This window comes from Pteropus medius, unplaced genomic scaffold, assembly GCF_902729225.1.
Source record: "Pteropus medius unplaced genomic scaffold, Ma_sr-lr_union100, whole genome shotgun sequence".
NCBI classification, from domain to species: Eukaryota; Metazoa; Chordata; class Mammalia; order Chiroptera; family Pteropodidae; genus Pteropus; species Pteropus medius.
The window spans coordinates 4,514,328-4,528,605 of record NW_024353517.1 but is presented as its reverse complement, the minus strand read 5'-3'; the positions used below and the strand labels follow the sequence as shown (position 1 = coordinate 4,528,605).

The 14,278-nt window shown below is 43.1% G+C and overlaps 1 protein-coding gene across 4 annotated transcripts in view; it reads right to left on the bottom strand.

The window, feature by feature from the left end:
• Window positions 1–8,416, bottom strand: part of ST6GAL1 (ST6 beta-galactoside alpha-2,6-sialyltransferase 1) — a 104,148-nt gene extending 95,732 nt beyond the window's left edge. For 3 of the 4 annotated variants that reach the window (XM_039850794.1, XM_039850795.1, XM_039850793.1), the window contains exon 1: window positions 8,036–8,413. The gene's annotated coding sequence lies outside the window, so the exon portion shown is untranslated. Of the gene's footprint in view, window positions 1–8,035 lie in introns of all 4 variants that reach the window. The other variant, XM_039850796.1, reaches the window with a different exon arrangement.
• Window positions 8,417–14,278: the final 5,862 nt, after the last annotated feature.

The following is a 14,278-nucleotide window of genomic DNA, read 5'->3' as shown; positions in this document are numbered from 1 at the left end:
TAATGAAAAAAATTGTACAATCATCCTCTTGGGACATGTAATTCTTTTCTGGTTGCCAGATTTCCTGGTCATGTAAAGTGTACATGATATATTTATTCCTGTGGAAAAGTTTTTGAATATAGAGTCACGCCATGTTGAATCCAAGGACAGACAAGAGGAAGGTTGCCAAAATCCGGGGGAAACAATGTTTAGGCCGCCTTTGAATATTTCCATTTTATTCTACCTTTCAGAGCAGGTAAAAACTGGCATCGCATGTAGCTCTTTCCTACAAGTTACTTCATGCATAACTTGTCCCACCTACTCAGTCTGATTTTGCATCCTTCTGCTTCTTGCCCTACAGTCAAAGAGAGTCATAGACTCTCAAAGTTGGAAGGGGCATTTTAGATCAACTTTTCTGCAAAGCAGGAATCCTCTAATGGCAAACACATTCCTTGCAGCTCTTGTTTGGATATTCCCATGCCTGGAAGTTCACTGCCTTGTGACATAGCTCATTCCATATTTGGGCAGTTCTGCTAAGTTCCTCTGCCATCCTGCAACTTTTCCCCGACCCTCTACTGTTTCTCCCCTCTATAGCAGCCACTTAGTATGACCCTGACCCTTCTTCCACTTGAAGAAGGTACCTCTTATTTTATCTCCTGCAGTTTCCACATTTATTCCACCTACAATATGATGTCTTAAACCTCTGTCTTCCAAGCAGCTCATTTCTGGGTGCTTCATTTTACCATAATCTGTTATTGCACCCAGAGAAACGTAACACTCCAGATGGGTCTGAACAACCAGATGGAGTAGAGTAGAACAGGCACAGTCCCTCCTTCAAAGCCTGAGATCAAATACTCCTCTTCTTGGCTTCTCTCTTCTCCCTCGCTCAAGTTCCATTCCTCTCACTAGGTCCCCAGTGACTCTGGGAACAGAAACAAATTTGGAAGTGCCAGAGACAGTGGAAAGAGGAGGAGGAGATGACGCAGCTCAGTTTCTTGCACTGGCAGCTGAGGGAACCCAACCAGACAGGCTATCTCCAAAAATAGCTTTCTTTGGATATAGCCTCTTAGTAACTTCTCGAGAGCCTTTCATTCCAGCTTTCCAGGGTGTGGTCCTCAGTGTCCCTGTACCCATTCTCTTGCCACCCTTTCCAGAGTTTGATGGACTAGCTTCATTTAGCCACTGACATTTATAATCATCATTCCATATGTCCAAGGTCTAAATATGTTTAGAAATATATTTTTATGGAAATAGATTAATATCCATCAACAGAAGACTAGTGAAGTTAATACACTTATAATTTAGAATGTGATGTGGCTGTGAAAAAATATATGTATACACTGATATGGAAATACATTTAATACATATAGTAAAGTGAAAAAAGCAAGTTTGTAAAGTGGCAGTTACATTTACTTAGTTTTTAAAATGTATTTGCACATAACCATGAATAAAACATAAATGCATAAAAAGAAGCTGAAGGGCCCACAACAAACTAAACAGTGGTCACTTCAGAGAGAAGTGGGATTGCAAAGAATAAATGTAAAAGGTGAGGGTTAATTTTTTACCCTATTGAAGATTCAAAAAACAAACCGATTTCATCTAGTATTTGTGTGAAGAAACCCCCTTACGTATACCTTTTGCCCTTTGCCATTTGATTATCTCTGAGCTGGAAGGGCCTAGAGAGAGGGAGTGGAGTCCCTGATGTGGCAAGTCCAGGGTGACGTGCATCTTGCTCAAGGCCACACAGCTAGCTAGTAACTGCCAGAGACCACAAGTCACAGTGCAGGCCCTCACATAATGGGAATCCCAGTGGATTAAAGAGAGGGCTTAATTTAATTTCTAAATCAAATCAATTTTTTTCTTTTAGCTGAGTCAAAAATTCCTACTTGGGAACAATAGCGAGTTAGAAGAGACCAAGACTCATAAAGTTGCAGGAGGAAAGGGAAGCCCATCTTTTTCCATGGAGGAAAAGGAGCATTAGAGAAGGCATGTTACTCAGGCACAGTTGTCAAGGGCCCTATCTTCTGTGGGCTTCCTTGCCCTCATCCATAAATCAGAGGTAAAGGGCTGAGTAAGAGGGGATGAGAGAGATTCAATCAACAAACACAGGGTGCTCTGTGTGCTAGGTGCTTGTCTGAGCCATGACTACATCTACAGAATGCAACCCGCAGCATCTTGAATGCTTCTTGCTGCAGAGGGGCCATCAGTCTGTGACTTCAATTCCATACGGACAGACACTCTGCCTCTCAGGGAAGGAAGGCTGAGTTCAAGTTCAATTCAAGTCCAATTATATAGAGTTGCTGGGCTATCACATGGATTACTTCATTCAATACTCGCCAAATTTTTACAAATATGCTCAAAGAAATTCATAAGTCACTTGTCAAAAGCACATAATTTGTAAAGAGTGATGCCTTATGCAAAATCAGGTCTCCTAACTCTAAATTTGGTGCTCCCTTTACCTTGTCTCTTTGAGACAAGACCTAGAAGGAAAACTCACTTGAGCAGTAAAATTTAAGAAGTTCTCAGGCTGGCGTGCCTGTCCCTGCAGCACACACAAGTGTACAAATAGTTCCATAACAATGACAGCAGAGATAGTCTCCAAGGGCAGCACAATACCTCAAATAAACATCACGCTACCATGTGAAATATTTATGGCTGGGCCGATAAGTTGTCACAAATGTGCTTCAAAGTAATCTAGGTGAAGTGTGGAATTATAGATCAGTCACGAGTTTTGACAATTGTTGAAGATAAGTGATTGTATATGGGAGTTCATTACACCATTCTGTATGTTTGAAATTTTCCATTATAAAACTTTTATAATGTATCATGTGAGTGATCATTTCTTTCTCAATTTGTCACCTGGTAGGAGATTCCATTTTAATTAACTTTCTTCCTGCTTATGCATGGTAAGAAAAATATTAGGAAGAAAGATTCCTGCAGCTTGTAAAAATCCCAACTATAACAATAATAGCTATCACTTACTGAGTGCTTTCTTGTATTCCTGGCACTATACTGGACTCTTTATCTATGATTTCATTTAATCTTTGCAATGGCCCAGTCCGGTAAGGTGTGAGCTTAAGTACTTTGTCCGAGTCTACACTGGTGATAAATAGTGAGCAAGAATTTGAATCCTGAATTACTTGTGCTCTTACTTTCTACTGTTTCCACATGACATAATACTTAGGTACTTTAAGACTTTATATGTAATTGAAACTAAACCTATGAATTTTTTTTAAATGATTATACCCTTAAAGTGTATCTTAGTAATTCCAACTTTAGGATTCTAGCCTATGGATTTTATCTGGAATATGGACAGATTTACTCACAAACATGTAAATCTCAGTGTCAATTAAAATAGGGAAAAAATAAGAAGTGGTTTGACTGTTCAGCAGTGGCCCTCCTCCAGTCTTGGGTGGTTGCCCCTCCTCTTGGTCCACAGCATCCTGCACTAGTCTCTTGTTACTCTGACAAGGGCACCATACTGTGAGCTTCTTAAAAGCTGAGCTTTTCTTATACATGTTTGGTTTAGAATGAGCACTCGAATATGTGAGAAATGACTCTGGATTTGCTTATTTAACACATATGGATACTGAAAACCGGGTGTTAAATTAAGTTACTAGATAGAGGTCACGGGGCAGGACTAGAATCCAAGGCCACATGCAGGGTTCTTCTCCCTCCACCGTAAACTTTTTCTAAAATGAAATAAAAATGGATGGTGTTTGAATGCTGGAGGCAGGGGTGGGAAAGGTGGAGGAAGTTGGAAGTGTCTTCCTCTATAGGGCTTCACAGAAGTGATCAGATCCCATGGGATCAGGAGACCATGGAGATGCTGAGCAGCTAATATGGGTGATGAATGAAAGTTGTAGTTTAATGCGGATGTAAACTCTGACATATATATATCTGAGAAGGTTAAGCAAGAAAAGCAAGAGATAACTGCACGTGTAGTGTGTTCTCAGCCATTTAGAGAAAACAAATTCATAAAAAAATAAAAGAAAAAGACCAGAAGAAAACTTGCCAAATATTAACAATGGTTGCCTTTGAGTAATGGAATTTTTTTTTCTGTTTCTCTATGCTTTTTTGTACTTTCCAAATTGTCCTCAATGGGCATGCTTTATTCTTATAATCAGAATGATAAATAAAATGTAAATCACCAAATACGTGGTGATAGAAAGAAATCTAACTATGGGCGGTGAACACAATGCAATATATATATGCCTTACCGTTGAATTGTACACCTGAAACTTACTGGATTTCATTAACCAATGTCACCATAATAAAAATAAACTAATTAATATATATAAATAAAAGAAAAGAAAAAGAAAAATATAAATCACCAAATTGATTCTGAAGGGTAACCTGACCCTCTTACCCCAGTGTTTTAATGTGGAACTGCATTGCTTACTATGTTACTGTGACATATAAGCCCATGGAAAATACATCTATCAAAATCAGAATACATGCAGTATGCATGCAGACAAGCAAGAAAAATTTTTTCCCAATTTGGTTCTTATTGAACAAATCCCTGACACCAGGTCTGAGCAAATTTCAGGACTCTAATGTTCCAGAAGATCACCGTGAATTTTTTTAATGAATTATTCCCTTCAATTTTAATGCTGCCACATCCTCACATTTATGGAGAGCCACATTCTCTTTGAAGCTTTCCCTCTTCCGCTCCCTAATTTACTACTTGCTCTTGTTTGACTCATGAAGAAAAGGCCCCTACCCACCCACAACCCAGAGGTCAATATTGAGATAAATTAGATCTGTTTTCCATGGGCTTCTGAGGGCAGTTTCTGAGGTGTTCTGAACAAGGGTGGTGAGGCAAGGAAGGGTTGTGTTCTTTGTAACTCCAGGCTCAGCACAGGACACCACTCCCCACCCGCCTGCTTAGCAGTAAATATGGAATGAATGAATGAATGGAATGACTTTTGGTTTCACTCACTTGCACCTGAAAGTTCTAGTTTTGTTTTTGATTTGGTTCTTACTAAGTTTATTTACCTTAGAGTCACATACATTTCACAACCACCCAAAGGCCCCCTTTACAGATTGGCAAACATTCACACCTCTTTGTGTCTAGGTAGGGTCTCGTGAGCACAGGGCTTACCCTCCAGGGTTATTCTCCCACTATCATTCTCTACCACTTAAAACACTGATGCACCCAAACCTGCCAAGAGGTCTGAACAGTCATAAGCATGGGTCACATGACTTAATAGCCACAACAACTCCAGGAGGTACATACAAGTTCTTCTCACATTATACAATGTGGATGCAGCCTGCTGGTTCTCAGGGAACACAGGAGAGAAGAGGGATGACAAATCCACTCCTCTGACTCTAAGGCTTAAGTATCTTCCACCCCACTAAAACAGCCTGTGCAGACACTGGGCAGGAGGTACTCTCACTGTACAAAAAAGGAAACTGGAGCCCAAGAAGTTAAATACCACAAAGAGCTAAACTGGGTCTCTTTCCTCTGACCTTTTACTGCCCTTTTTTTTATGATTATACTCAAAGCAGCTCTCTACTTGGAAAAAGGAATATGTGGGAGCCCAGGGCAAGAGTAAAGTGAATCATTTACTAAGCACTGAAGAAAACTGATCCCCGATGATAACTGTAATACTCCTCACTGGATCTACCATTGAGATCTATGGTTTTGTTTAATAATCAAAATCTATTTGAATCCTTAAGGAATGCATTCTCTGACTTAAAGAGTGTTGTTATAACAATCGTCATAACTTTGACTTTACTGTGGGTTATCAACAAAAAAAAACTCGTTTCGTGCAACAGTTTCCCTTTTATGCAAAAAGAGGCACTAAAAGACTCATTGCTCAGTGTCCTTAGGCAAGTAATTTCTCCTCCCTGGGCCTCAGTTTTCTCATCTGGGAAATAAAAAGTTTTGACAAGATGATTTCTAAAGTTCCTTAAATGCCAAGCAGAAGCACCATGAAAATGAAACACCCTAGACATGCTAAGAAAAGACAAGTATAGCCAGGATATATAGGGACAGGGCAAAATGGTACATTAGCTTTGGGGAAATCCAGACTCCAAGTGCTTTTTTGGTTTTCCAATTTTTCCTCTGCCAAATACAAAAATAAGCAGCTACTTCCCTGGAACTCTCATTTAAAAAAGATAATAATAATTAATTAATTAAATAAAAGCAACGAAAACAATGCTTTGTTTTCCTACAAGTGGCTCAGGAGTAGCCCGCTAAGAGACACTTTCTTCCCAGCAGACTGATGTCAACCGCCCATGCTTATGCCCAAACAAAGGCTTCCTGGCACTGGGATGAGAGGCAAAACATCTAAGACTCCATAGTTGGCTCTATTCCAGTTTGAGAGGAAGGGGGCAGCCAGGAGAGAAAAATAACTAAGCTTATGAAAAGTTGGAAGGAGAGTAAGGAATTACTAAATCTTTTTCTCAAATGCATAAAGAACTTTTGAAAAGGATAATGGAAGGGTGCAGCTTTCAGTCTGAATTACTTTCTTTGTTCAACTCTATTCTGCCTAAGGCCACTGCCTTTTAAGCCAACCACAAAATTCTGCTTTGCTTACAGTTGCCCGCATGGCGGTGTGCGGTGTGTGAGCTAGGAGACCCATACTCAAGTCCTCCCTCTGTCGCAGATACTCGGTTTAAACTTGCTTGAGTGGCTGAACTCTCCAGGTCTCCATTCCCTGCCTATAAAATAAGAGGGTTCAGTAGATGCTCTCTGGACTCTAAATGACAGTGGTGTGGGGCTGGAGGGCCCCCAGTTCTCCCCAAGTTAATCTCGGACGATACTAACCAAGGTGAAGCACAGCCCAGTTGCTCAGCAAGCACATTCAGGCAGAGGTGCATCCATTCCTACACAGACTACCTATCCCCACAATCTTAGGGGCTCACTCCTGCACCAATATCATCACCTAAAAGGCCAACCGTCTCACTGCTGTCTCAACAGGTCTGGTTAACCAAGATCTGCAAAGCTGAGCTGAGCATATGTAAGCAAACAGAGAGCAAAACAAACCGGCGGCTTTTCTTTCCGAGCCTCGTAATTTCTCTCAAATTCTGATAGAACTGAAAATAATAGCACCCTGGCCTTGCTTGTAAAAATGCATAACATGCCAAAAAGGCCGGATGACACCCAGGCAGGCTAGATGCATGGACCTACAAGGCAAAACGCAAATGAAACGCAAGACCGCGCCAGGCGCAGTTTAATTTGGTCGGTTCTTTCTGCAGGCTGCAGAGGCGCTCGAGATCTCCCAGCAGAAGCAGTCGCCCGAGCGCAGGAACAATGGTGCACTAGGCAGCCTTTTTTTTTCTTTTTTTTCTTTTTTTTTTGGAGGGGGCCCTTAGACCCTTAATCGAATCCCATCACTAAGAAACTTCCGTGAGGTGGAATTGAGAGGTCGTCCTGATCACATCAAGTAATACACCACGGTTGGGGACAGTCTCGGCCTGAAGTAATCTTTTCGTAGCTGCTTTCTGGTTTCGTTTTTCCCTTTTAAAGTCTGGCAATTTGGTCTGATGCCCAAGTGGTACCTTTTAAATGTCTCTGTCGTCCTCCTCCCGCAAACGTTGCCCCCAGAGCCTCTCCGTACCAGGCGGCTGAGACAATGGCCCGACTCTGCAGGGCAGCTCTTAAGGACTTGCTGTGCACCGGGATCCCAGGGCTGGGCTCACGTGCGTTTGTTATGGTGCCTATGTCATCACCCCCGCCGCGGGCCTTTTTTCTGGTCTGAAAACCCAGAAGGTGGGATGCGAAGGAACCCATACTCTGCTATGGGTTCCTTCGCATCCCACCTTCTTCCCTACAGACGTTGCTCTGGAGAAAGCGGGGTTCCTGGTGGCAGAGAGCACGTGGGTTTGTTGTGGGTCCGCAGGGTCGCGGAGCCAGGGAGAAACCAAGGCGGCCCCTAGCCCAGGACAAATATACTGACACCCCTCAGCCAAAAGGTGGCCAGCCTGCGCTGCGAAAGCTGGGTGCCCCTGGGGCCCCACCGCTCCCTTTCTCTCCTGCGCCCCTTCGCCTCACTCTTCCCTAGGAAGGACCCTGGGCTACGCCGTCGCCCACCGCACCCCTACTCACTCGCTGCGCTCTCTCGACTGCAGATTGCGGCTGCTTCGCTTGCTCAGCAACTCAGCCGGCCAGCAGCTGGCTTCCTTTGTTAGCGCTGGGCAGTGCCCCAGGCGTCTTCCCTCCCCGGTCCAGCTCAGGACTCCCGTCCCTCAGGTGCCTCCCGACTCCGTGCAGGGCCGTGGGAGGACAGCATGGGAGCTGAGAGACCCACTCGGGAGTCTCGGAAGGAGGATTTGCTGGGGAGGAGCAGGGGGTCGGGGATGAAGGGCGGAGGGGACTGGGGGAGCGAGGAAGATGAGACCGCTGGAGGGGTGGGGTAAGCGAGCGGTCTCCGTTATGCAAATTGTCCCCCGCCAAACTGAGCCCCGAACCCGTTTGGCCCTCCAGAGGTCGCTAGCGAACAGGCCTAGCGTTTGGGAGTGCCTAGCCAGGGTACTGCGTGATGTTAGGACCCTGCCTCCCGGGAGGATGGTGGACCGGAACAAGGGGAAGGGGAAACCCGGGTGAGGCAAGGATCCTCAAATGCTGGCTGTACCTCCACCCCCACAGCTCCCGAGAGTTGAATCCACACTCTCTGGCTTTTTGTCCTAACAAGCGGGAGCTATAATCCTGGCTTGGCTACCAACTGGCTGCGTGACCCTAAGCAAGTCACTTAGCCTCTCTGAGCCTGGCATTCTTCTTATGTCAATATGAAGCAACAAAATTAGGCAGGAACCTCCTAACATCGCGCGTGGCGCATACTAAGTGCTCTCAAAGGCAGCAGATACAGAAGGGAAGGAGTGTGGGTGAATCTCCGCACACGGAGACTTCCACACCAAGCTGTCGGCAGGCTGGCGGGAGGGTGGCCTCAGGTTAGGGTGGTCCGGGAGGAGGGGAGCAGGTTCCTTCCCTTCACTACTTGAAGAAGGCTAATGGAAATCTCATGTTCAGCAATCGCCACCTCCGCACAACGGCCATCTCTGGCGTGCCCCGGCTGCTTCTGCAAAACAGAAAACTTCCCTGCAAGAGGGCCGGAAACGGCCTTGGGCCACCGCTCGGGTAGGGAGGATGTGACTACCAAAGGCAATAATCTCCCGAATGTCTCTTGAGCGCCCTCTTGGCCCCTGGTTCTGTGCTTGGAGGGAAGAGGGTGTGGAAGGGGAGGACGGCCTGGAGCGTGAAAAGTAGTATGAGTCTTCTGGGTACACGAGGCGGGATGCGCACAGTGAGCCCTTGAAGCCCAAGCCCAGAACTGTCTCTTCAAATCGAGGCGACCACTCCCTGGGGAAGGAGAAGTCGTGTCCTCATCTCAGCCCCAATACCCTTCTTCCAAATACTTCTTCCCGCCCGGCCCCTGGACCCCTAGTGCTGCTGCTGCTGGCCCCTCCCAGCTGCCGGAGAAGCATTATGATCTGTACAGAGTTCCAGTTGGAGAGGGTGCCAAGCAGAATGAATTCAAATCTCTGTGAACAGCTAGCTGTGTTGGTGTGTGTTCCTAAGCCTCTCTAAGCCTCTCTGAGCCTCCCTTTCATATTCTGTAACGTGGAGATATTAATGACGGTGTTATTTTCGCGATTATGTGAAATGATCTCTATGAAGCACTTAGCTTAGTATCCGGCATACAGAAGATGCTCATAACAGTAAAATGTATGAGTGATTAAGTGGAAGCAGATAAACTCATAAGACTATTCTGGAAGATCTGGGACTTTATTTATGAGGACATTGGAAACTATTAAAAGATTTTATTCAGGGGTATAACATGCATATTTGTGTTTTACACTAATTTTTTCTGGCCGTATACTGAAAAATGAATGGCAGGAACAGAGACTGCAAGCATGGAGTGCAGAAAACAGCTTGGAAGCTGCCATCAGTGGAGATATATAAACATATAATAGGAGCTGTGGCAATGACAGAGGGAATGAAAAAACAACATCCAAATAATAGCTACTATTTGAGGTGCAAAAGCACTTTGCTTACTATATTGTCTCTCCTCATCATAAGATAGGTGGCGGCCTTAGCCTCATTGCATGGTTGAGGAAACTGAAGTCACCCAGGAAATGGACAAGCTGGGATTCGAACCCTCTTCCACATTCATCGAAAGCCTTAATCAGGCAAATAGGGATGCCCCTAGCAAATTTCCAGGGCAGAAGCAGCTGTGGAGCTATTACCTTTGGAGGCTGTTCCCTCAAGGTTGCCGTCTGGTCAGTTGGGGCCATCAGATCCAAAAGTGAGAGACAGGAGGCTGACCATTAGTTGAGGGATAGTCCCACCTTCCCCCACCTATTTATGAGGTTTCCATATGCATTGTCTTTGGGGCCCCTGCCTTAACAGGTTGTTTTCTTTAAGAAGTACAGACACCTACTTTCCCTTTGGACACTATCTCAGCCCCCAACCCCTCACTACCTCAGCCTTTGCCCATGAATAACACGTTAGGAAATGCCTTTCTCAGTCATCATTTTAAGCAGTTTACTGGCTAATACAAATAATGCCCTACTTAAAATGTTCATTTACAACAATCCACTTGCAAACAATATTTCAACCCACTCTTGAATTGGAAGAGATGTTATTAAAGTCTTACGGGGAAAATAAAGAAGGGTTAAGCAGTCAAACGTATCCTCTCAAACCCTTCTTCTTCACCTTGCTATAGGTGCTCATCAAGACCCTTAAATAGCCTTCCCAGTTCTTCTCTGCCTGCTTTCAGCACCTATTGTCCAATATGAGACTAGACTCAGGGTTAAAAGAACTGCTCTGTGATCTGTCTATGCCCCCTGCCTTGGGTCTCAGTGCTGTCAGTTTCAAGGGTAAAGATATCTATACACAACTAAGTATATAGAACCTAAGTCAGAAAATAGAAGTAGAATAATAGTACCTCTAATTTAAGCACCCAGGGACCTCTGCTGCTGTCCCTGCACAGATGGGCCAGTGGAGCTTGGAGTGGGGGCAGGAGAGGATGCTAGAGAACAGAAGCTTAACACTAGAGACAGGCTACATGGGAGGACCATAGCCTCAGACAAGGAAGATGGTAGCCCCATAGTGCCTAGTACAGCAAGCAGTGGCCTTGTGGCTCTAAGAACTCAGAGTAGGTAGGGTATGAGCATGGAATGATCAGGATAGGTCAGAGAAATGAACCTATTATGTGGGCACAGGTGTGGTTGGACTGCATTTCACCCAATCAACTTCAATGTCCAGCCTGTCCTAGGAGAGACACAGAAAAAGAAAGTCTCCATTATCAAATCACTTCTGTTTTAGCAAAATATCTCCTAGTTCACAATAATAATAATCGCCATGTGCTAAACATCTACTGTGTGCAAGGCAGTCTATGTGTATGTTCTCAATCAATCCTCATTCAGAGGAGGAAGCATCACTTTAGAACCCTAGTGTGTTTAAGTCTTCTTGAGCTCTTTCTTTTCTTGTCTTAAGGCCAATCTTAGCAGGCAATTAAGACATGGGGCAAGGGGATGACTACAAACCTCACTCCAAGAATATGAAAAAGTTAGAGAAGCCTTTAAAGAAGTTTTCTTAAGGAAACAAAATGGAGTTACAACAAACATCATGAGACAAGACTTAAATATCTGCCTGCAGCATCCCTGTCTCCGAAGTTCTACTCCTCATTCACCTCTCACATTTCTACTCTTCCTTCCTCAACATCCCTCCTTATCCCACAATACTCTTCCAGTTTCCTCCTCATCAAGGTTCTCCTCTCTAGATGTCTCCATTTTAATGTTAATTAACTTTAACTTCAATTAGCCTCTCTCAGTGGCTCCAAGGGCATGAGAAAGTAGGAAGATACACACACACACACACACATACAATTCAAATGAATTTAGACCCTTACATTTACAAATAACTTGCATATACATTATCCCCCACTTGAGTCGTCTTTGACTCACAGTAACCTGTGAGTTAGGTAAGGCTCTTTATCATCCCCATTTACAGATGAGAACCCTGAGGCTCAGAGGTAAAGTGAGTTGCTTAAATTCTATTAGTGAGTGTTGAGCTATGCCTTGAAACCAAGGCCTCTTTCCTTCATATCATGTCTGGCCCTGGGGCTGCAAAAGGCTGGACAAGCTCATCAAACTGTCAGTGACACTTCGCAGGGTGTAGCTGCCAAAACTGCTGCTCTACTGCCTGGGGGCAGGACTTATAAGATGTACTAGGAATGGCAGGAAATACAGGGGCAAGGGGAGTCTGAGGAATCAAAGATACTGATAATAAATTCTCTCGAAAAGATCCAGTAAATTGCTTTCTCTCAAGGGATATCTATCAGAACCAAAATGAAAGCTACCTCCTGTGTATTTATGACCTGCGAATGACCGCCTTAATAATCTGCAATAATGTCAGGCTTTGTGCAAGAGAGTGTGTTGGTTAATGAAAATTCATTGAAATTAACAAATGTTTTAGGGGAAAAAAAATCAGTATTTGATGCCTGTTGATGATTTGTTCCAAATCTACTTCTATATAGGCTCATGTTTTTCAAAAAAAAAAAATCTATTTTTAGCAGTTTTTTTCCTGATTTTACAGATGAAGTTCGCTTTAGGAAATTCAGAAAAGTTAGACAAGTATAAAGGAGCAAGGTGGAAAAATTGGCATCCCATCAGCCATGTCGACGAAAGAATGTCCAGCCTAAGAAAATGTCTTATAAGTTTATAAGCCAAACTGATGACAATTACCAGGAAACAAAATCTCAATGGACTGAGAAAATGTTGCAGAGAATGGTAGTTTTACAGCTTATTTGATACATTAGAACCAAAGGAGGAAACGTAAGAAGGGTTACATGAAATCCATTGGTGGTAGATTAGGGAGGCAGGAGAAAGCAGAGCAGGACCATCTCTGAGGTTGAATAAAAAGTAGAACAGAGAGACACATATTTCTTTCATATTCATGAGTACAGAATAGTTAACATTTATAGCACATAAAAATGATAGGTGGGCAACAAGATAATAATGAGGAATTCTGTTGCGCTCTGAGGGGTCTGAAAAAAAGAATTACTCTGCTATTTTCAAAGGTATGTTATCTTAGATGCAAAAAGACAATAGACAGACTCACTTAAGGTAAGGATTGACCTTTGTCAAGGATTATGCCATTGTTTATTGCGCTTCACCCACATGTGTTTTACACATCTCTCTCCAAAGAGAGCTACAAGCCCTCGCTTTTAGTCAGAACTTTTTATATCCAGACCATTCTATGAGGTTACTTTCGGTCTCTGAGTTTGTAAGGCCCACCATGCAGGCCTCCCTTGAGCTTGCCAGGTTTAGTGTGTGGCCCCTTTTTTGTCCAGAGCCACAAGTAGAATTAACCTTTGGCCTATTTTCATCTAGTCATTCCCTGTGCATTTTTCTAGAACTTATCAAATAGAAATAATAATGTGTATGAGTGATACCCTGCTTTCTACCCCATTTAGAGTATATTACAAGCATTTCTTATATATATATTTAATAAATTATTCACTCATTTCAGCCCTTATTAGATGCAAAGCAAACATTCTCAGGCAAGTTTTTAGTGGTTTATTGTACCATTTGTTTGCTATCTGAGAGACAGTTTAATTTGAGAGAACTGACTCTAGAGTCAGCGGCCTGAGTTTGAATCTTGACTCTGTTAACTCCTAGCTGTGCAATCTTGGATAAATTAATTAAGCTCTCTGGCTCTGTTTTTTACCTGTAAAATGTGGATAGTAGTACCTACCTCATAAAGTGGTCCTAAAGATTAAATGAGTTAATTATATTAAAAGTGCTTAGACCAATATATGGCATAGTCAGCACCAAGTAAGTGATAGCTGTTAGCAATATGTGAGTGCATCATACATTATTCAAACATTATCCTAAAGCTGGACATTAAGGTTGTTTTCAACTTTTCTCCTAATATAACTAGTCCTTCAATAAACCATTCACTGCACACAAAATGGGAGGGAAAGTAGATTGAAACTCCATTGTGAAGAGATTTGAGTGCCAAGATAAGGCATTAAGAATTAAGAAATGCAGGAAGAATAACTCAGGAGGAAATGTTCCTTGGGTGGAGGCATCTGATCGACTTGAAGAGATAATATTTAATTCTATATGACAAACATTTTCTGAGCATTATGGGCCAAGAAAGGATCTGGGCAGCTCAGGGAACACCTAGATGAAAAGACGACACCAAGATGAACAAGGGACAAGATTCACTTTCAAAGAGCTTTAGTAAGATTTACAAAAATTTTACAATGTTACCTCTAGGATATTTTACCACAACATATTTCTACATATCACCTATGTGGACAGAAGTTACAAAATGCCTAAT